Consider the following 23546-nt stretch of genomic DNA (forward strand, 5'->3'; position numbering starts at 1 on the left):
GTTGGGTCGCTGGGTGTCTGGGGCCTTTCGCGGGTACATTAGACCTTCTGGTGCGTTCAGGGGGCGTGGGGGTTGTTAGGTGGGTTTGTGATTATCTTGTGGGTGTGAGGGGGGATTTTGTTCTGTCTGTGCAATTTTGTTTTTGTTCTTTCAGGTGCTGGTCGGAGCAGTTCCGTGTGGATAATCGGTCATTCCTTTGTGCATTGGGCCGGTGAGCGGGCCTTGTTGCGCCCTGGAGGTCGACATCTTGGTCTGGGCCATCTTGGTGTAAGGGTCTCTTGGGGGGGTCAGCGTGGCATGAGATGGCATCAGCTTTTGCCATTTTTGTCGCACTTTCGGTCTTGTCCTCGTCGTCCGGAGGTGATCATTATTCATTTGGGGGGTAATGACGTTGATTCTATGTCGGCTAGACAGTTAGTTAACTTCATTAAGGATGATTTGCGTGTTATTTTTGCATGGTTTCCGGGTACGCGTATTTTATGGTCGGACGTTATTCCGCGCCCGCGGTGTCTTGCGTCTCGGCGATGGACCCGGGGGTTGGCGAAGTTTAACCGGCAGGTCGGGAAGTGGGTCGAGTCGCAGGGCGGTAAACAGCTGTTGCATGGGTGGGTAGAGGTAGGTTGTGGTGGGCTATTCCATACGGATAGGGTGCATTTGTCAGACATTGGGTGGGACTTGCTTTTAGATGATTTTGCGGTGGGTTGTGAGAGCGTGTTGGGTTTGGATTAGCCGCTGCTCTGTTGTTTGGGGGGTGGGCCTGTGTGATCCCAGGCCTGTGGCGGATCTCCCGAGCTACTCGGTCATTGGGGCTCATCGGGTGATGAGCGGTGGGCCGGCGGGGTGCCGTGCCTGGTGGGTCAGGTGACCCGGATAATGGGGCATGAGGGACATGCCACCCCTCTGACCCTTGTTGAAGTGGCAGGGTCGAGGGCACTGAATGTTTGTTTTGGTAGCTCGGGAGGAGCTTTTGGAGTTATGTTAATTAAAGCTGATATGGAAATTATAATATGTTAATTTTATTGTTAATAAACTGAGCTGCGGCTAATTACCAAAAATAGAGTTGGCGTGTTGTTTTTCAGGTATGATGAGCATTGGTGGGGATCTAGGGAATGGGTCACAGGGAACAAGGAGCCCATCCAGATCCCGTTGTTAATGTAAGCCCGAGACCTCGTGTCGAAGGGCAGAAGGTAACACGGGGCTGGTGTGCCTCCGTGTTTTTTGCAGGGAGGGGGGCGGTCGAGGGGCGGAAAATTCTGTGTCGGTGGCTGATTGGCCTTCAGGAAGGCAGAGAGCCATATTTAAATTGATTGGCTGGGAAGGGTCACGCGCGCCGAGACGAGGGGATAAAGGGGAGTAGGCAGTGGAGGACTCAACCGTTTTGGGTCCTCCAGGGTGTTTTTTCCCTCCCACCCTCCCTTTGTTTTATGGTCTTTGGGAGTAGCTCGGGGCGGATCTCCCGAGCTACTCGGTCATTGGGGCTCATCGGGTGATGAGCGGTGGGCCGGCGGGGTGCCGTGCCTGGTGGGTCAGGTGACCCGGATAATGGGGCATGAGGGACATGCCACCCCTCTGACCCTTGTTGAAGTGGCAGGGTCGAGGGCACTGAATGTTTGTTTTGGTAGCTCGGGAGGAGCTTTTGGAGTTATGTTAATTAAAGCTGATATGGAAATTATAATATGTTAATTTTATTGTTAATAAACTGAGCTGCGGCTAATTACCAAAAATAGAGTTGGCGTGTTGTTTTTCAGGTATGATGAGCATTGGTGGGGATCTAGGGAATGGGTCACAGGGAACAAGGAGCCCATCCAGATCCCGTTGTTACTGTCAGCCCACAACTGGTGTTGCTTAATGCTGGCAACTTTGTAACAATGTCTATACCGAAGAGGGTTCCTGCGTTTGCAGATACAAACCAGACTCAACTAAATGTAGCCAAAACAGTGTCTCAAACACAATCTACTCTTAAAGACATTGGCTAGTAGTTGTCAAAGGAGAAAGGAGACAACGATAGTAAATCATCTGAAACAAATTAGATTGAATTATTAAAAATTTTTCATAATTTAAAAAACTAGATAGTTTTAAATAAACTGAATAGTTTTGAAAAAACACGTACCAACACAAATCAGAAAATGGTGGCGGTGTTCTCTTGTACTAATAAGGCTCACCAATATTCAAAGCATGTGAAACTTAATCTAAAGACACGCATTAAAATCATAGACCCACCAAACTTACTTACTATTTAAAGAGTGTCCGCAACAAATTGTGAAATTAGCACCCTCACAGCGTAATGTAGATAGCGGCATTTTTAAAAACCAATAGCAAGCGGACTGACCAATAGCAATGCTCGTAACGTGATGATGTCAAAACGCGACAGCATCACATTTATTACCGAAAAACCTAATTGCAGGTAAAAAGAAAAAAGGTCAATGATATAAATGAAGGAACATAACGCCGCCTATGATGTGAAACTGTGTTTTATAGTGATGTTCAGTTGATATCAAAAAACAAGCACAGTACAACCTCAGAAATAGACATAAGAATCTAAATAGTCAAATGAAACGGTATAAACATACATAGTAGCCATCAATTAATTCACATTCAATTATAAAAACCAAACAGAAAAACGAGAAAGGAAAGAAAAGAAAGAGACAAAGGAAAGAGACAAAAAGGGAAAAGGAAGAACAGAAAAGAAAAAAGAAAGGGAAAACCACAAAAGAGATGAAACAAAGGAGGCTTCAAAAAAAGGCTTTCCAATCAATATTGATGTTCAGTCCCATAGGTTCCAACGAATTCAGTCTGTGGATCCAACGTTGTTCACGTTGGACTAGAAGTCTATCTCTATTTCCTCCTCTTGGATTCACAGCTTCCATATCAATAACCATGCATTTCAAATGAAGAAAATCATGATGATGGTCAGAACAATGTTGGACCAAAGGAGCATCTTTCCTGTTGCGCTTAATATTAGATCTATGTTCACTAAGGCGTGTCTTGAGGCATCTTTTAGTTTTACCAACATAGACTTTGGAACAGGGGGCAAATGATCACGTAGATGACGTAAGAACTGTTACAATTGTTGAAAAATTTGGAATCATACTTTCTGCCGTCCTGCGGATTGATGAAAACTTTTGATTGTAGCATAATGTCACAACTTTTACATGATCAACATTTGTAATGACCCAAAACATCTTTGATAATGTGGGGAATCATAGAATCTGAGGGACTGATGATCTCCTTTAAATTGTGTCCTCTACTGAAAGCTGTTCTCAAAGGGATATCACAAAACACAGGGTGAGTCTGTACAATCTTCCAATTGTTCTTTAAAACCTTAGTTAGAGTGGGGCTGGTATTAGAAAACTGTAAAACACAAGTTTGAATGTCTGAATCGACTTTGTTGGTGTCAATGTCATTTACATTAAGCAAATGTTCTCCATGATTGTACTTTGCACATTTATAACATTTGTTTAAGGTGGTCTTAAGCAAAGCCTTCCCTCCCACCGACGTCAGCGCTGACATCGGGAAGACTTCCGGTCGGCTGTGTGCTGCGGCAGGGCAGGTAGGGAAAAGAAGACCAACCGAGCTTTCCAAAAAACAGGGTCTGCTAGACTTTTTTTTTCTTTCTTTCTTTCTTTTTCTCTCTCTCTCTCTTTGATTCTTCCTTATTAGCAATAACATCGGGATCTGGATGTGCCCCTTTGCTCCCTGACTAACCGCCCCTACCCTACAGATGTTACCCTGATACACCTCCTACCTTTTAATAAAAACACGACAACAACTTTGGGAATTAGCCGCAGCTCAGTTTATTAATAAAATTAACATATTATAATTTCCATCAAACAGTGATTAACATAAATCCAAGAGCTCCTCCCGAGCTACCCCAAAAACCAACTTTCAGTGCCCTCGACCCTGCCACCTCAACAAGGGTCAGAGGGGTGGCATGTCCCTCATGCCCCTTTATCTGGGTCACCTGACCCCCCGGGCACGGCACCCCGCCGGCCCACCGCTCATCACCCGATGAGCCCAAAGACCGAATAGCTCGGGAGATCCGCCCCCGAACTACTCCCAAACACCAAAAAAAAACAAAGGGAGGGTGGGAGGGAAAAAACGCCCTGGAGGACCCAAACGGTTGAGTCCTCCACTGCCCCCTCCTTAAATCCCCTCGCCTCCGCACCTCCTCCGGCACGCACCCAATCGGATTAAAAGCTGGCTGACGCCTTTTAACAGGCCAATCAGCCGTCGGGCGAATCACACCGCCCCCCCGACCGCCCCGGCCGATGAGCAACACGGAGGCCCACCAGCCCCGTATTATATTTTGCCCATCGGCACGAGGCCTCGGGCTCCCATTAACATCGGGATCTGGATGTGCCCCTTTGCTCCCTGACTAACCGCCCCTACCCTACAGATGTTACCCTGATACACCTCCTACCTTTTAATAAAAACACGACAACAACTTTGGGAATTAGCCGCAGCTCAGTTTATTAATAAAATTAACATATTATAATTTCCATCAAACAGTGATTAACATAAATCCAAGAGCTCCTCCCGAGCTACCCCAAAAACCAACTTTCAGTGCCCTCGACCCTGCCACCTCAACAAGGGTCAGAGGGGTGGCATGTCCCTCATGCCCCTTTATCCGGGTCACCTGACCCCCCGGGCACGGCACCCCGCCAGCCCACCGCTCATCACCCGATGAGCCCAAAGACCGAATAGCTCGGGAGATCCGCCATAGGCCTGTGAACACACAGGCCCCCCCCCCCCCGGCAACAGAGCAGCGGCTAACCCAAACCCAAAACACGCTCGCAACCCACCGCAAAATCGTCCAAGAGCAGATCCCACCCAATGTCAGACAAATGCACTCTATCTGTGTGAAAGAGCCCACCACAACCCACATCAACCCATCCGTGTAACAGCTGCTCACCACCCTGCGACTCAACCCACTTCCCCACCTGACGGTTAAACTTAGACAAACCACGGGTCCACCGCCGAGACGCAAGACGCCGTGGACGCGGAATAACATCCGACCATAAAACACGCGTACCTGGAAACCAAGCAAAAAGAACCCGCAGATCATCCTTAATGATGTTAACTGTCTAGCCGTCATAGCATCGACATCATTACCCCCCAAGTGAATAATGAGCACGTCCGGAGGACGAGGGCCAGCTCGCAAAGGTGACAAAAACGGCAAAAGCTGATGCCATCTCATGCCACACTGCCCCCACCAAGATACCCGCACACCCATATGACCAAGCCCAAGATGTCGACCTCCAGGGCGCAACAAAGCCCGCTCTCCAGCCCAATGCACAAAGGAATGCCCGATTATCCACACAGAACAGCTCCGACCAGCACCTGAAAAACAAAACAAATCAGCCACAAACAGAACAGACTCACCCCCCGACCCCAATACAATCACTGACCCACTGAACTACGCCCACGCCCTCTAGCCGAACACGATGGCCTAATGTAGCCGCGGAAAGCCCCAGACACCCATCGCCCCAGCCGCCGGATACCCGCCTCCGACATACCAGCAGCACAAGCGCTGGTGGCGGCACCAATCCTAAAGGAGTGAGTGCCGTAGCTCCTAGGCTCCTCGCCGCAGCGTATCAAAGCAAGGCGCAGCACAGCCAAGAACTGAAACCTAGAGAGAGGGACCCCATCCACATGCACAAATAAGACAGGAGAAACCGCAACCCGCACCAGTAAAAAAGCCCTCAAACAAGACACTGGGCAAGAAACACAACCATCCACCTGGCGGAGAACCAACCACTGGCCACGCCCGACCTGATCCGTCTTAGAGCTAGCCACACAGATTCTTGCCTCACTGGCGCCCAGCTCCACATGTTCAACCAACAAACCACGCCCCCTTGCCATATCGGCTGTACTAACTAACAATTCCCCCACGCGCAAGGCCCCAAAAAACGCTAGAGAAAAAGCCGCCCGAAAAAGAACCGCCTCGTAAGGAGAGCGAGCCAAATCGGGCAATACTGACAAAAGTCGAACAAGCAAGTCATGCCGGATAGGCAAACGAGAATCCGGCCTAGGAGGGGCCACCCTTCCCAACGCACGCAGCAGGCGTTGGACAAGAAAACCCGAGGAAGGGCAGTTCCAACCCAAAGCCCGACAGAAGAAGGCAAACCCCGCCAACCTCCCTTGCACTACCCGTCTAGATACCCCAGACCTGCCAGAATCCAGCACAAAATCCTCAAGAAAGGACTCGGCCACATCTCCTGGAACCCAACCCCTGCCGACCAAAAAGGTAAAGACTACACGGAAACCGGCTGAGTAATGCGACCAGGTAGTCGGTGCTACCGACAGGCGGAGCATTTCCCACACTCCTTCTCGACCAGGCTCCACAAATGCTCCGGCATCGCCAAACCGTCCTCCTGGGCCTCCGGCGCCAGTCGACGAAACTGCGAAAAATGGAAACGAGAGAGAGCGTCAGCTATGCCATTCTGCAGACCGGGCACATGCCGCGCTCTAATAAAAACATTAAGACGCAAGCAACGCAAAACCAATGCTCTTACCAACACATTCACCGACAGGCAGTGCGCAACCTGTCTGTTCACCACCTCCACCACCCCCTGATTATCGCACCAAAACACTACCCGCCGATCCCTCAATTTGTCGGGCCACAATTCACAGGCCACAATGAACGGAAATAATTCCAAGAGCGTGACATTACGCGTGATACCCCGAGCCACCCAAAATTGGGGCCACCGCTCGGCACACCAGGCGCCCTGACAGTAAAGGCCAAAGCCCACACCTCCCGCCGCGTCAGAAAACAGCTCCAAGTCCCCATTAGACACCTCCAGAGCCTGCATAGGCAAGCAGCCATTAAAGTCGCACAAAAAACAAGACCACATGCGCAGATCCGCCCGCACCCCAGCCGACAGGCGCAAAAAATGATGCTTGTCCCGGACACCGGCCGTGGAAGCCGCCAACCGACGCGAAAAGGCACGACCCATGGGCAAAACCCGACAAGCAAAATTAAGAGAGCCAATCAAAGACTGAACCACGTGCAAGGTAGATTTTGGAGTAGATAACACGCGCTCAATAAGATCAAGCAATTGCCGGACCTTAACCGACGGCAAATGAGTCACCAACGCCTCGGAATCCAACTCAATCCCCAGAAAAACCAGAGACGAAACTGGACCCTCAGACTTGTCCTGCGCCAACGGAATCCCAAATTCCGCGGCCATTGCTTCAAAAACCCCCTTAAGACGCCCACAATCATCCGAATCACCAGAGCCTACGAACAAAAAATCGTCAAGATAGTGAACCACGGCATCCAGCCCAGAACGCTGAACCACTACCCAATGCAGGAACGTGCTGAACATCTCAAAATAAGCACATGAGATGGAACAACCCATCGGTAAACAGCGATCATAAAAGTAAGCGCCCTCGAAACGAAACCCCAACAAAGGGTAAGACCGAGGATGGACCGGCAATAACCGGAAGGCCGATTGAATATCGACCTTCGCCAACAGAGCACCGCGGCCAGCCCTGAGAATAAGCCGCAAAGCACAATCAACTGAGGAATACCGCACGGTGCACAAATCCCGCGGGATACCGTCGTTCACAGAAAACCCAACAGGCCGGGATAAATTGTGGATAAGGCGGAACTTACCCGGTTCCTTCTTAGGAACAACCGCCAGCGGAGACACCATCATAACCGGAAACGGCCGCTCCCGAAAAGGACCGGCAATCCGCCCTAAACGCAATTCCTCCTCCAATTTGCTACGCACTACAGAACGTAAATGATGCACGGACGACGCATTCCGCGACCGAGCCCCCGACAACTCGCCACGAAATGGTATTTCGAAACCCACGGAAAAACCACGCTCCAACAGAGTAGCTACCCTCAAAGGCCGGTAACGACGCAGCCACGGGCCTAAAACACCCACCAAAACCGGCGTCGGCACCGAACACAACATATCCCTATTTGCCGACCCCTGAAGCACCCCCAACCTGCTTCTTGGGACACTTAAGCAGGGAATGCGGCTGACCGCATTGGGAGCACGCATGACGAAACCTGCAGTCAGTGAAGGAGCAGCCCGACTTGTTGAATCTCCAACAGACGTCAGTAACTGCTCCCCCACCGGTCCCAACCCCCGCCCCGGACCGAAAGGGCCGCCCGCCGCCCGAAACGCCCACAGGTATACGGCCCCCACTCGCAGAGGCAACCCCACCCTTGGAGGACATATGTGTGAGCCACAGATTAACATCTTGCGTACCCCACGACATATGCGAGTTCTCCTCCATCTTATCCCTAAATGCCTCGTCGTAGTTCAACCACGTCCATCCCCCAAAGCGCTGGTACGCGTCGAGCACCGAGTCAGCATAGGATAACAATAAACCGTAATCACTAGGATGAGCACGCCCCCAAACACTAGCCAGCCGCATGAAAGAACGAATCCAATTAAGAATGGATCGCGCAACCGGAAAGATCTTGGAAGCGCCAGACTCTCGCTTAGACTTCTTACGACTCCGCCGATGCACTCTGCCCTCCATAAGCCGAAAAATATCTATACAAGAACGGCGTCTGATTTTACGCCGTAAAGCCCGCGGCACCCGCTCCCAAAGTTCCGTCAGGGCCACCAAAGCTGGCACACCACGACCCTCACTCTGCGGAGCCATGCCACTACTCCCGGCCTGACCCACCTCCCCCACCGGCCCGGAAGCCGGGGAAGAGGAAGCAGACGACGAAGAGGACGCCGAGGAAGACTGACTAGACGAAGAAGAATCACGCCTGCGCCGTCGCTTCCCCCTACCCTTCTTTCGACATGCACTCCCCCCAGCAACCACAGCAGGCGCCACCTTACCCGAAGTGGAAGGTCCCTCCACAGCAACAGAGGTGCCACTGGAAATAACTTCCGTCGACGCTCCTGATGGTCGCTCCTCAACAGTGACGCCACGGCTAGCAACCACCACAGCAGACGAGGGACCAGCCGCGCCTCCGCCAGCAGCCACCGACTCCCTCGCAGAAGCCGCTGATGCGCTCTCACTGTGTTGTCTCTCCGAAACAGAACCAAGGCAGCCCGTCGAGCGTCCTGGAGCGCCCCCGCCTGCATTCCACTGGGGCTCCGGCAGCACAAGCGGACTCTGTGGAGAGAAACCAAAACCAGGAAAAGAGCCCGGAAAACCGCCCCCAGGTGCCCCCCAACCAGCACTGCCAGACCCACTAGGTAGCATACCCCCAGACCACCCAGGAGCAACCCCCCCGGCCCAGAATGGGGGAAACAAGGCAGGACTCCAACCCTGCTGCCCCGGACCCCACGGGAAGGAACCATAAGGAACCCCCAAATGTCCCGCAGAACCAGGACCCCACGCTTCAGCCCCCCAGCTCGTGGAAGGCATAGGCGACGGTTGAAAAGGCCTCCCCTCTAAAGTAACCGACCCCTCCACACCCGACACCGGCACTGCACGAACCTCGGCAACACCAGGCAAGGATGGAGTCTGGTGAGCAACTACAGGCCCCGAAACCACAATGGGATCCTGTGGGGAAGCACGAACCCCGAATTCAGGAGCCTCAGAGCTACGGCCCTCCGGCCTAGCAGGCTGCCGCCCGCTCGACTTGCCTGACCTACCCCCCCCCCACCAGATTTACTCATCCCGGGACCCCGCGTCAAGGCAACCCCAGATGATCCGACGCCCGCTGCGGGAGACCTCCCACCCAGACGACCTGCAGCACCAGCGATCGCAATAGCCGAAAGCGCCTCACGCTTCGACCTGCGATCCGGCCTACCCTGCACAGCCACGCCCGCCGAACCCACCTGCTCCTCCGGGTCCTCGATAAGGGAATCGCCCGCCTGAAAAGAAATTTCGGCTTCATCCGACACCGGACCTCCCGCAACCGCCGACCTCGCCGCCATGCCGCCGCCGCAACAGACACGCCAGAGAGGGGAAAAAACGCCCTGGAGGACCCAAACGGTTGAGTCCTCCACTGCCCCCTCCTTAAATCCCCTCGCCTCCGCACCTCCTCCGGCACGCACCCAATCGGATTAAAAGCTGGCTGACGCCTTTTAACAGGCCAATCAGCCGTCGGGTGAATCACACCGCCCCCCCGACCGCCCCGGCCGATGAGCAACACGGAGGCCCACCAGCCCCGTATTATATTTTGCCCATCGGCACGAGGCCTCGGGCTCCCATATAGGCAAAGGGGAGCCAGGGGAGAGGTGATCGCAAAAAGTAATCCACCTTCGAGGGAAACAAAGGCAAGGTAGAAGAAGGGGACAGAGTTCTCTTACATGGAATAGACAACATTTCTCTTATTTCAGATGCTAGGGACCGTTTGCAGCCAGGGAAGCAGATGTGTGCAGAGTATATTCAGAGTTAAACTGGTTTACTGTGGCCGGAAATATATAGTGTGCATGCTTTAAAATAAGAAACCAATGCTCCAAACTCAAAGTAAAATTAAAAAAATAAAAAAATAAATAAGAAACTAAGGTAGTTAATTCTAAATAGACAGTTATTATAGCATCTGCGGATTGGTCATGAGAAATAGTTGTTTCTGAAAAGGGTGTTCTGAATGGCTATGGTATGTCTGGTGTGGGGGGGGTATGCCTGTGTATGTTTGTGGGGTGTGTGGGGAGTGTGGGGGTGGAATGAGGTACCGAGGGAATTGTGGTTGGTAGCACATACTCAATCTGCAGCGGAGTTTATCTGGGCATCTAGATAGTCTGTGGTTATGGCTGATTTGAAAGTGACTACGCTTAATGTGGATGGAGTCAAATCTCCCATTAAGCGTTCACGGATATTGACTCATCTCAGGAAGCTGGATACTGATATAGCATATTTGTAAGAGACCCACCTTTCTCAGATCGAGCATACCAAGCTGCTGAGGGGTTGAGTGGGTGATGTCTACTTTTCTACCTTCAGTGGGAGGCAAAGGGGTGTTGCCATCTTAATGCATAAGAGATTGCCGTTTACTCTACATCAGTGGTCGGCAAACCACGGCTCGCAAACCACATGCGGCTCTTTATCCACTTGAGTGCGGCTCGCGGCTCAGCTTCAACCGCCGGTCCGCAAAAATTTTCTGCTGGTCCATCGGGCCCAAGAGATTGTTCAGTAGCCGCTAGTCTTCGGTGCGATCAATGCGGTATCTTTGGGCTGGTTCCCTGAGTGCTGCAGTGCACAAAGACATAGGAAAAGGTTTCTACCCGCGGCCTGTGCCTGACCCGGAAGCCTTCTCTCTGACGTCGCAAAGTCAGAGGGAAGGCTTCCAGATGAGGTGTGGGACGCGTGTGAGGAGCCGCTTCCCACAGCTTTGTGCAATGCAGCACTCAGGGAGCCAGCCCGAAGACCCTGCATTGATCGCACCATGGACCAGCCTGAAGCTAACAGGCCAGAAAGCAAGACACATGGAGGGAGAGAGACAACAACAGTAGAGGAAATGCTTTTATTTAGTGATTTTGCATCTGCTGTCTATTCAGGAAGAAATGCATTTGTTTGGTTTTCTCTGGGGGTTGTACTGCTTGAAGAGTCTTGCATCTTAGGGTTTGTTTGAATATTAGTATTTTTAGTTTTTGGTCCTGCGTTTGCATGGGGTTATCTGTTTCTGATAGAAATGAATGTTGAAAAGCATATAGTGTGCTTTCTGTATTTTAATTTTGTGGTTAATCATTATGTGTTGTTAATACGATTATATTGTATATGTGTATATATGAAAAATGGATGGAAAAAATGGTGTTACAATTAGTACTATTATGGGGATGGGGTCTGGGGTTGAGATTGGGTGGAGATGGGAAGGTTGGTCGGCCTGGCACTTCAGCATCCTCTTTACGGGGAAGGGAAGCAGGGAGAGCTCAGAACTTGGCGGCGGCCTGTTCCCCGATTGCGGCAGCAGTGGCAGCCTGTTCCCTGGCAGTGGCGGCCTGTTCTCCAATGGCGGTGGCTTGGGGGAGGGCAGGGAGAAAGAAAGAAATGGGGGCAGGGAGAGAGAAAGAAAGGGGCAGGGTGAAAGAAAGAAAAAGTTGGGGGACGGAATGAAGTCTGGACCAACTTTATGGAAAAATAAGTCTCCATACAACAAAGGTAAAAAATGGAATTTATTGACTAAAATATGTTAGCTTTGGGAAATGTATATAGCAGATGTCTTTATATTGTGTTCAAAAAAAAAGTAAATGCATTTCTGGTTTTATTTCTACAGTGTTGAAGTACTTGCTGACCCTTGCTGTGACTGGTGGGGATCCCCAAGCACCGCCAGCAGAGGACCTCCTCTAGAGACGGCCAGAACTCCCCTCCACCAAGCGCAGCAGTCGCTGGCAGCATCCATGAGCCACTGAGGTGCCAGCATCTGTGACTCAGGGACGCTACTGCTGCCTGCCAAGCTTGGCATAAGGGAACCCCGGCCAACTGCAAACAGCTTGGGGGTTCTCATCAGCTGAGTATTTATATTTTATATTTACATTAGAGGCTCTGGTAGAAACCCGTTTACAAAGTATGTATTATTCCCAATTAATATTTCCAAATTAATAAAGTCTCTTTGCTTATTTGTAAATGGATTTCTACAAGAACCTTTAATTCAGTAGCTTAATTAAATGAAATAACTATTTCTGAAGTTTATAGGGACGGGCAGGGACGGAAGGGATTCCTCACGGGGATGGAGGGATTCCTCGTGGGGACAGGTGGGATTTTGGTGGGGACAGGTGGTGACGGGTGGGATTTCTATCCCCGCGCAACTCTCTAGTATTAATCAGACCAGGCTGATGAGTGCAGCATTATTGAACTGTCAGTTGATGTTACTGTTATTTTTGCACTATTGTTTTTTCCTTGCAATCTTTTTTGGTCCTGACTGGATAATAAATAAATTTAAGTTTATCCTTTTGATACTTACCTGTGAGAGGCCATTCTGTTCAGTGTGCACAGTGTAAGCTCTCCACTACAGGGACTTCCTCTCATTTGAGGAAGCACGCCGGGGCTGTTTTGTGGTTGTGTGCTGGTTCCTGTTTTACCTTAAGGGACGGCCACGCTACAATATACATATACAGTATGTATGTATATATATATATATATATATATATATATATATATATATATATATATATATACACACACATATATACAATAAAACCTTGGTTTATGAGCATAATTCATTCCGAAAACATGCTTATAATCCAAAACACTCATTTATCAAAGTGAATATGTACTTGTATTGCAAGACATTGCTTGTATATCAAGTTAAAATTTAATAAAATGTTTTGCTTGTGCTGCAAAACACTTGCATACCAAGTTTCTTGTATTCCAAGGTTTCACTGTTTATGTATATATCGTATTTTTCGCTCCATAAGACGCACTTTTTCCCCAAAAAAAGTGGGTGGAAAAAGGGTGTGTCCTAAATTCCCCCCCCCCCCCCATTACCTTATTTCCACCCCTTGCCTGCCGCTGCTGCTGCTGCTGCTGGTTGCTCACTGCAGCTGAAAGTAGAGGAAGGAAAAGGCCAGGTGGGTGCAACGATTGCACACCACCGGCCCAGAAGCCTTACCCCCAACATCAATTCTGACATCAGCGAGAAGGTTCGGGACCTTCTCATCAACATCAGAATTGACGTTGGAGTACGGCTTCTGGGCCGGCGGTGTGCAGTCGCTGCATCCACCTGGCCCTTCCTAACAACTCTTTCTGTTCTGGGTGCCCTGGTGGGCCAGGAGTCCCCCACCCCCACCCGCTGCTGCTGCTTCGTTGACGTCAGGGGTAAGGCTTCTGGGCTGTGGCATGCAATCGCTGCACCCACCTAGCCCTTCCTAGCAATTCCTTCTGTTCCAGGTGCCACACTGCTGAGCCAAGAATCCCCTTCCCCCACCCGCTGCTGCTTCGTCGATGTGTCCTCATAGCAGCAACAGCTGGAGGTAATTAAATCTAGTGGGCGGGCTTGGGGGGGGGCGGTGGAAGAGGACAGAGGCTGGAAGGCAGTGAGGGGAACAGGAGGAAGGGACAATTGTTTGGCCTGAGTTGTGGGGGAAGGGGAAGAGGACAAAGGCTGGAAGGCAGTGAGGGGAACAGGAGGGAGGGAGGAAGGGACAATTGTTGGGCCTGAGTTGTGGGGGAAGGGGAAGAGGACAAAGGCTGGAAGGCAGTGAGGAGCACATAGGAGGGAAGGAGGAAGGGACAATTGTTGGGCCTGAAGAAGGAAAGAAATCACCAGACAACGGGGAGGGAGGAAGAGGACAAAGGCTGGAAGGCATTGAGGGGAGGGAGGAAGGGACAATTGTTGGGCCTGAAGAAAGAAAGAAGGAAGGAAAGAAATCACCAGACAATAAAGGTAGAAAAAATGATTTTATTTTCAATTTAGTGATCAAAATGTGTCAGTTTTAAGAATTTATATCTGCTGTATATATTTTGCACTATATTTGTCTATTTTTCTATAGTTGTTACTGAGGTGACATTGCATATTTTAAAAAGTCATCTGCCTTGACATCTGTGCCCTGTCACTGCCTGTCCTATGCCCTGTATCTGCCCACCACTAGACCACCAGAGGGGGGACAGGGTATAGAGCCTGGTAGGGAAGGGGGACAGGGTGCAGAGCCTGGCAAGGAGTATGGGGTTGGGTGTAGAGCCTGGCAGGGAGAATTTGGTTCAGAATGTTTTTTTCTTGTTTTCCTCCTCTAAATCTAGGGTGCATCTTATGGTCAGGTGCATCTTATGGAGCAAAAAATATGGTATAATTTTATTTATAAGGTCTGACAATTAAATTCATAAGCTCATCCTAAAAAAGTGCTACATATCTCATTGCTGAGTAGCATTATGGTCACTTTGGGAAGCTATGCACCGATGCCATCAGAGCTGTAATGGTATTACCCTTGATGTCCAGAACATGTCTTCCTTTCAATATTTCCTTTATCTTCAGGTAAAGAAAAAGTCATTGGGGGCTAGACCAGATGAGTAAGGAGGGTGTTCCAATACAGTTATTTGTTTACTGGCTAAAAACTCCCTTACAGACAGTGAAGTTGTGAGCTGGTGCATTGTCGTGATGCAAGAGCCATGAGGGATCATTTTTGCACACACCTTTCTCAGGCCAAGATTTTCAGTTAAAATGTTCTTCTTTCTCTATCGATCTGCTATGCTTTCTCTATTGGTCTGCTAAACTTCTCACAGTTAGCCAACGATTTGACGCACAATTCGATGAATTTTTGCAATGTTTTTATCAGTTCTGCTCGATACTGGTTGACCTCTCTTAAACAGTGACGCTCTCTCACCCCTCAGAAAAACGTTTAATCCATTTGTTCACTGCCGTTTTGTTCATGGCATTATCCCCATAATCTTGGGACTAACATGTTCCTGATTTCACAAGAATAATGTTTGTTCGTTGCTCTAATTCAAGCTCCGACATTCTCGCAATGGCACACAAAAACATGCAACAACAATAATGAATGCCACTCAGCAAGACACCGCCACCCGTCAACACGAACACAGCTGTGAGACGATGATATACCAAGGTTATGAAACCTTATTGAGCTGTTTGTACAGTGCTATCAACATAAGCGCATGGTGGCAAGTTCATTAATGTTTAATTTCAATCACAAAGAAGCTGATATGTTTACAAACACAATAACTGTCCATAATGATTTTTTTTATAAATAAAATCTACCTCACATATACACAAAGAAGTTCTGTCTTATGGTTAGAGAAGTGGGCTAAGAACCACAAAAGGCAGAGATTCAAATCTTGCTTCTCCCTCTAACACTCTGAATCAGTGTTTCTCAACACACGGTACGCATAAACCTTGGGGGTACCCAGGCTGCTTTTTGGAGGTACGCGGCCTGTCCGCTGCCAGGGATCCCTCCCTGCCTCCCACCAGGGATCCCTGCCTGCCCCCTATTGAAGTCAGGGATCATTCCCTGCCTCCCTGCCTGCCCACCCGTTGCACCATCCCCCACCCCTGAAGCCAACCCTGTCACCAAGCTAAGCCAACACACTCCAATCCCCCGCCTCCAGCAGCAACTCCACACAAGGACGGGTCAAGGTGTGTGCAGCGACTTACATGCTGCACGTGACCGGCCCACAGGCTTTACCGCCAATGTCAATTCTGACATCAGAGAGAAGGTTCCAGATCAGTCAATCGCTGCCTGGCTGGCCCAGAACCTTCTCTCCAACGTCCCTGTGCAGAGTTGCTGCTGGGAGGGATGGAGAGTGTCAGCTCCAGCTTGCTGGCAGGGTCTGCTGTGGGGGTGAGGTGCAGTGGGTGGGCAGACTGGAGGCATCCCTGCCAGTGGCGGCTTCAGCTTCAGCAGGGGGCAGGCAGGGATCCCCGGCAATGCCTGTAGCTTCTGTGGAAGGGTCGGCTTCGGAGGAGGAGGGGGCACAAACTCAACATATGGGGACACTAACTTGGGACATAGGAGGGAGGCATTGATAGGCATGAGTGTGTGAGTGAGAGATGGTGCACATGGGGAAAGGAAGAAAGGAAAATTGGCCATAGAGAGAGAGGAGTGAGGTAGAGATGCATGGGGAATAGAAGGATGAGAAGGAGAAATGTTGGATATGATGGTGGAGAGGGCAGATTGAAGGGGATGCAAGAGGGAGGAATGTTGGACATAGTGATGAAGGGAGAAATGTGACATTGTGCTTGAGAGGTGATAGAAGTGATAGAAGGAGGTGATAGAGGTGATAGAGTGATAGAAGGAGAAATGGGCATGGGGCTGGTGGGCAGTGGTGAAAAATGCTGCACATGATCCAGGGGGATGAGAGGGAGAAATGTTGTATGGGGCAGTAGAGGGGGTGAGAGAGATGCCTGGATCTCTCAAGACAGATGGACAGTGAGAGAGAGAGAGGGAGACATATTGCCAATAGGGGTGGAGGAGAGAGGAAGAAAAGTTGGACTAATGGAGGGACAAAGAGAGAGATGTTGATTGGGGAAGGGAGTGGGGTCCGGAGGAGAGGAAGCGTGCAGGAGGCAGAAATAAATAAATATTGGAAATGCAACCAGAGACTCATGAAATCACCAAACAAAGGTAGGAAAAATAATTTTATTTCTAATTTTGTGATCAAAATGTGTCAGTTTTGTAAATTTATATCTGTTGTCTATATTTTGCTCTTTATTTTTCTATAGTTGTTACTGATTGCATATTTTAAAGTCATCTGCCTTGATCTTTTTGGGAAAACCCCCCAAATATAAATGATAATTAACATTTTCTCTGTGTACAGTGTGCTTTGTGTTTTTTTATTTTGTGGTTACCATTATGTATTAATAAGATTATATTGTGTGTATATGAAAAATAGATGGGAAAAATTGTGTTACAATTAGTACTACTATTATTATGGGGTGGGTCAGGGCAGAGCTTGGGTGGGTCTGTGATGGAGCTTTTGCAGTCTGGGGGGAGCTTGGCTGGGGTACTCGGTTGGTATTGGTTAGGCTTAGGGGATACTTGGCTTGAAGAAGTTGAGAAACTGCTCTGAATGATCTGTGTGAAAAATGTTTAAAGAGCACAGCCCTTAGACTGAAATCTTTTGCAGAGGGAATTTGTACCTTAGATTTAGAAAGCTGAATTAATGCATTCATCACTAACACAAGATAATAAAAGAAAAGAGGACCAAATGTGTGAAGCATGTTTCTCACAGAAAAAAATAGAAAACTCATTCTAGCACACCCAGTTCTCCACACCCTAGCATTAAAAAAGGGAGGGGGGGGGTGGAAGATAAAAATATGCAATCAGATATAATTAAGGTGACCATTTATTTTTTTCATCAAAAGGGGACATCTATTAATTCTCAGTCCCACCCCCAATCCTGCCCTAGCCCCGCCCCAATCCCACCCTAGCCCCGCTGTCTGGTGATTTCATGAGTCTCTGGTTGTGTTTCCTTCTGACTGTGTATCCTTTCTTTCATTTCTTTCTTTCTGCACTCAGGCCCAACAATTGTCCTTTCTATTCCCTCCCCCCTTCCTTCCTATGTCCTTAGTGCCCCCAGTGCCTCCTTCCCATGTCCATAGTGCCCCCAGTGCCTGTCAAGTGTCCTTAGTGCCCCCAGTGCCTCCTTCCCATGTCCATAGTGCCCCAGTGCCTCTGTCCTGTGTCCATAGTGCCCCCAATGCCTCCTTCCCATGTCCATAGTGCCCCCCAGTGCCTGTCCTGTGTCCCTAGTGCCCTCAGTGCCTCCTTCCCATGTCCATAGTGCTCCCAGTGCCTCCTTCCTATGTCTTCCCTTGCCTTTGTCCCTACCCCGAAGCCAGCCTGCCTGCCTACCTCCTTCCCTCCCTCCAGTGGCTGATTCAACCCCTCCCCCATGATTCACCCCCCCCCCCCCTGCGGATTCAAGCCTAACCTATGGACCTATGACATCTCAGACCCAGGCGTTTGGTGCCTGTAAGCGCCGGCGCCCTAGACAAGAACCTCACCTGGTTCTTAGGTTAAGCCAGCTCTGCAGGCAGCCCTTCTGCAATATCTCTTAAAGAAATGTTAAAAAGAACTGTCCAAAAACCAAACCTGGCTGCGCACCTGTGGTAACATCTTTTTCCTCTGAATGAACTCCATTTATTACTATCCACTGTTGCTCTGTGGCAGTAGATCTCGATATTTTGTACTGGTACTTGTGTAGGGGGTGAAATTCTGTTGTACATTAAAACAAGTGAGGGATTATGGAGTTGGGGTTTAAGGTAGCCAAACATGTTTTTAAGGCAGTGGCAAAAACCAGGAGGATGCTGGGAGTTCATAATTTTTCATTGTAAATCATTGGTAAGACCTCATTTAGAATACTGTTTACAGTTCTGAAGACCAAACCTTCAAAAGGATTTAAACCAGACTAAAAATGATAAAGGTATTTACCACAGAAGAAGGAGGGTCTGGAAGGAGGCCTTTTCTAGTGGAAAGAAAGCATTAGAACAGGGGTCATGGGATAAGAGTGACATAATGACCGAAGGAAACATTTCTTGTTGGATGCATGGAATAGTGTCCCAGGAATGGTGTGTGCAGATAATAATAGTTGGCATGGAGGAAGCACCGATGTGCTTTGAGGGAGGAGCATGCTGGGCAAATTGGTTAGATTTAAGGTCCTTATCTGCCAGCATAATCTGTGTTTCTATCTGTCAGATTTCTGACTGAGAAAGGTCTGGGAATTTCAGACTTCAATAAAGGGTGCCTTTTTAATATTTAAAAAATGTTAAGTAATGTATGTGTATTCTAAAAAATAAAAAAAGTGTTACCAAGTTTTATAAAAATTTGTTTAAATGCTTATCAAAACATTCTAAGTGTTTTACAATATTTAAAAAGGGGCACGAACAAAGACTAATTAGACAGGATGTAATATGGACGTACAATAAAAACGAAAGGTAAGTTTGAGAATTGCAATATTTTAAAGAAAAGCAGACATAAATAGAAAGAAACAACAGGAGGGGGAGCTAAAAAAGAGAAAATCAAAGAAAAGAAGAAATCGTTATTCAAAGAGTATAGATAAAAACAAGGGGGCTATAGGGCTAAATCAAGATAACATGACAGGTCATGGACCTGATGGGCCTCCGCGGGTGCGGACTGCTGGGCACGATGGACCTCTGGTCTGACCCAGCGGAGGCAAATTCTTATGTTCTTATGTTTTTAACCAGTTTCTAACTGAGTAGGTTACTTTAGGGCCGATATCAAGGGCACTCCGTTTATATATTAGTCGTCTATGTGGAACCTTGCCAAAGGCTTTACTAAAATCTAAATACACCAATCTCCCTTGATTCAACCCTGTTGTCACCCACTTAAAGAAATTGCTGTAATTAGATTAGTCTGACTGACAAAACCCACTCTAATGAAGCCATAATGCCTCGGGTCCTGTAATCCAATGGATTCCAGAGACCTCAATATTCTCTGTTTTAAAAAGCATTTCCATTCTTTTACTTGCAACTGAAGTCAGACTTACTGGCTTGTAGTTCCCAACCCCTTCATTATTTCTGTTTTTGTGGAGAGAGACTATATCCACCTTTCTCCATGCTCAAAAGGTTTCCTTGCCATTAAGACTCATTAAAGCAGTCTTACTGGCGTGGAAACTCTCCTCCTGATGCTCTAAGGGTTCTCCATGGCTGCTACTGATCCTCGGAGCAACCACTGAGAACCCTTTTCAAATGTGTTACAAGGAGCTCTTTAGTATTCTAATGAGTTTCCTTGTGATGCATGAAAGGGAACCTCCCCCACACACCCCATTTCCGACAATTTTTCCAGCAGGTAGCTGTTATGTGAGTGCACTACAGCTGTGCCCTCCACTGCAACCAAAAGAACAGTTAAGCAGGTAGCTCATTTTCATTGAAGCTCCGGAGCCACCATCAGCTTAGCGGCCAATTAGCTGAGCCAGCAAGACTCCCCAAAGCTTGGGGCTTCCCCTGACACTCAGCTGATCGGGGATTCCCTTGCTGACTCAGCTGGTTGCAGCCCCAAACTTCCCCTGCCACTCAGCTGTTTGGGGCTTCCTCTGTGCAATCAACTGAGATGCCAGACTATGGGGGGAGCGGAGGGAAGAAGATGGGTGCCAGACCAATTTTGGAGGAGGGAGAAAGGGAGAGGCACAGTAACAGAGCAAGAAAGAAGAGCAGAAAGAAGAGAGACAGTGGATGGAAGGAATTAAATGAGAACATGAGGAAAGCAGAAACCATGCAACAAAGTTAGGAAAAAAATTCTTTTTTTTTTTTTTTTGCTTCAGGATAAAGTAGTATATTAGTTGTATTGATAAAAATGTATAAACATTAGAGGCTCTGGTAGAAACCCGTTTACAAAGTATGTATTCTTCCCAATTAATATATCCAAATTAATAAAGTCTTTTTGCTTATTTTTAAATGGGTTTCTACCAGAGCCTTTAATTCAGTAGCATAATTAAATGAAATAACTATTTCTGTAGTTTATAGGGATGGGCGGGGGCGGAGGGGATTCCTCGCGGGGACGGGCGGGGACAGAGGGGATTCTTCGCGGGGACAGGTGGGGACGGAGGGATTCCTCGCAGGGACGGGTGGGAGTCCTCACGGGGACGGGTGGGACTTTGGCGGGGACGGGTGGGGACGGGTGGGATTTCTGTCCCCGCGCAACTCTCTACCCCAGGGTCCTAGGCCACCATAGCACAAATTCCTGTATTATGCTTCTGCTGTGCACAACAATAAACACTGCTGTCATACTTTTTTTTTGTCCCCTTCCGATTTCCTGATAGCACCCCCCCGAACAAAAGTGGATCCGTCTACCTGGCCCGCGGCCGCAGCCGGCGATATACTAGGTGCGTGCCTCTCATCTCCTGACTCCTTCACCAAGGCCCGCCCTGTCTCCACTCTGATTGGCTTGGGCTTAGGGTGCCAAGCCAATCAGGAGACACATCCCTTGCCTGCCACTGAATCTGCGAGAGCTGGTCGGCCGGATGACGTCACCACGTCTCTAGGAGGACAGGACGAGAGGAGCAGCACGAGGAGCTGCAGAACTAGTAAGGCAGTGATCAATTTAAACATGCACCTTTCTTCTTCCATCCCATGCACCTTTCTTCCTCCATCCCATAACAATCATTATTAGATTGATTCATGAATATATAATGATGTTATGACTGTGCACCTCTTCCTTCCCATCCTCCTTAGCATGTCACATACAGCATGTTACATTACACAAAGTCTGTGTAATGTAACATGCTGTATGTGACATGCTGAGGAGGATGGGAAGGAAGAGGTGCACACTCATAACATCATTATATATTCATCCATAGCTGCATGTTAATGATGTGCTCATATGCACTTATTTATCATCATAACATACATCATCATTAACATGCAGCTGTGGATGTGTAAGGACAGGCTGAGGAGGATGGATGGGAAGGAAGGAAGGTGCACATATCAACATATCGTACATTTTTAACATGCATGATGCAGCTATAGGCAAGCTGAGGAGGATGGGATCATACAGATGTGTATGTTCAGATATGCGCTCAGATGTGTATGTTTAGTTATGCGCTCAGATGTGTAGTTTTTTTCTGATATATTTATTAAGCTTACAGTATTTATAAAAACACATTTAATACTTGTTACAAAAAATATTGTGCAATTGTGATCTACTTCTGGCCTACAAAGGTCAAAAGAAATCCTTAACTGAGATTTTACATACTAGCACTATTATTTATTAGTTATTTATTATGCAGATGTTTGTTAGTTTGTTATTAGTTCAGTATTAGACATATGTTAGTTTAGAATAGATAGGTATAGATTAGTTTAGTTTAGTTTAGGTTAGGTTAGGGCCCTGCTGAAAGAGTCTACCTTGACGTGGTTGCAGGCTTACAAATCTTTTGGTCAAAGAGTGCGGCGACAGAGAAAAGTATGTGTGTATTCGGCCCATGGAAGAAGGGGGGGTCGGGGGGGAAGGGGTGGGGGGGGCCCAATAGGATTGCTCAGTAAGGGGCCCAGAAATTTCTGATGGCGGCCCTGGATCTATGCCTAATGATGTAATCTTCTGAGCAGGCACCAGGCACAGTTCCTCATTTATGAGAGCTGCTTTGCACGAATAGCATGCATATAATTTGCATGCTATTTTGCAGAATATCACCTGATAAAAAAATTCACTTCCAACACAGTGTGTAATACCACGTTATTTGAGCTTTGAGCATCGGGACTTGAAAGAAGCATTGAAAAAGTCAGCCAACGGAGATGCCAGAACTTTTCTAAGTTCCTTCAGTACCCTCGGAGGTATGCCATGCAGCCCCATAAAACTTTGTCATATCTCCTCTCAGTCACCTTTTCTCCAAGCTGAGCAGCCCTAACCTGTTTAAGCCTCTTTTTGTTATCATGTTTGTCGCCATTCTTGGATTCTTTTCTACCTGCGCTGTATCCTTTTGGAGACAAGGCAAGCACAGCTAAAAGTCTTGAAAACAAAGCCATGAACATAAAAAAGGAAGGGGGTAAAAAACCAAAAAGATATTTTAAAAAAATACACTAACCAATCATATATGAGAATTAGAGAATGACACGGGGACCGTTTACCGCGGTAAACCGTGGTTACCGCAGTAAATCCGCAGGAATGGAGACATTTCCAACTTTACCGCAGGAATGGTTTACCGCAGGAATGGTGACAAGATCTTTCACCGTCCTGCGAGAATAGGGACAAGACCTTTTACCAGCCCGTGGGAGCGATGAAATGTCTTACTACTGTAGTAAAAAAAAAATTGCACCCGTGTCAGACTCGGCATCTTCTCCCCAGCTCCTCTTGCACCTATTTTACCTTCAGGAGCCAGCCACGCCATGATGAAGACAGAAGGAATCTAAAACCAAAGCCTGAGACAAATGTGATTTGAAGAATAAAATTACCAGACAACAAAAAGAAAAAAAATAAATGTATTTTATATTTTGTGATTAGAATATTTCAGCTTTGAAATATGTATCCTGCTAGAGCTGGTATTAAACATAACTGGGGACTACAAAGTCCAGGCTGTGCTTCTTTAGCTTCCAGCTGGCTTAGGGCTCTCTCTCTGACCATGGGGCAGTTGCCAAAGTTGCACTCCCCTAACATTATTCTTGCCATGTGTGACTAAAGTATTCTGTTAGCTTGGTTTTTCTATGTAGTATTCTGTAGTAATTTGGTTTGTTCAACTTTCACAATAGTGATGGGGATATTTATGAAAGGGAGGGGAGAAGG

The 23546-nt window shown here is 48.1% G+C and overlaps 1 protein-coding gene across 4 annotated transcripts in view; it reads left to right on the forward strand.

The window, feature by feature from the left end:
- The window catches only part of LOC117356901 (retinol dehydrogenase 7-like), a 165573-nt gene that overhangs the window by 69565 nt on the left and 72462 nt on the right, over window positions 1-23546 (forward strand). The gene's annotated exons all lie outside the window — the stretch shown is intronic.

The sequence above is a fragment of the Geotrypetes seraphini genome, chromosome 3, assembly GCF_902459505.1.
Source record: "Geotrypetes seraphini chromosome 3, aGeoSer1.1, whole genome shotgun sequence".
Lineage (NCBI taxonomy): Eukaryota > Metazoa > Chordata > Amphibia > Gymnophiona > Dermophiidae > Geotrypetes > Geotrypetes seraphini.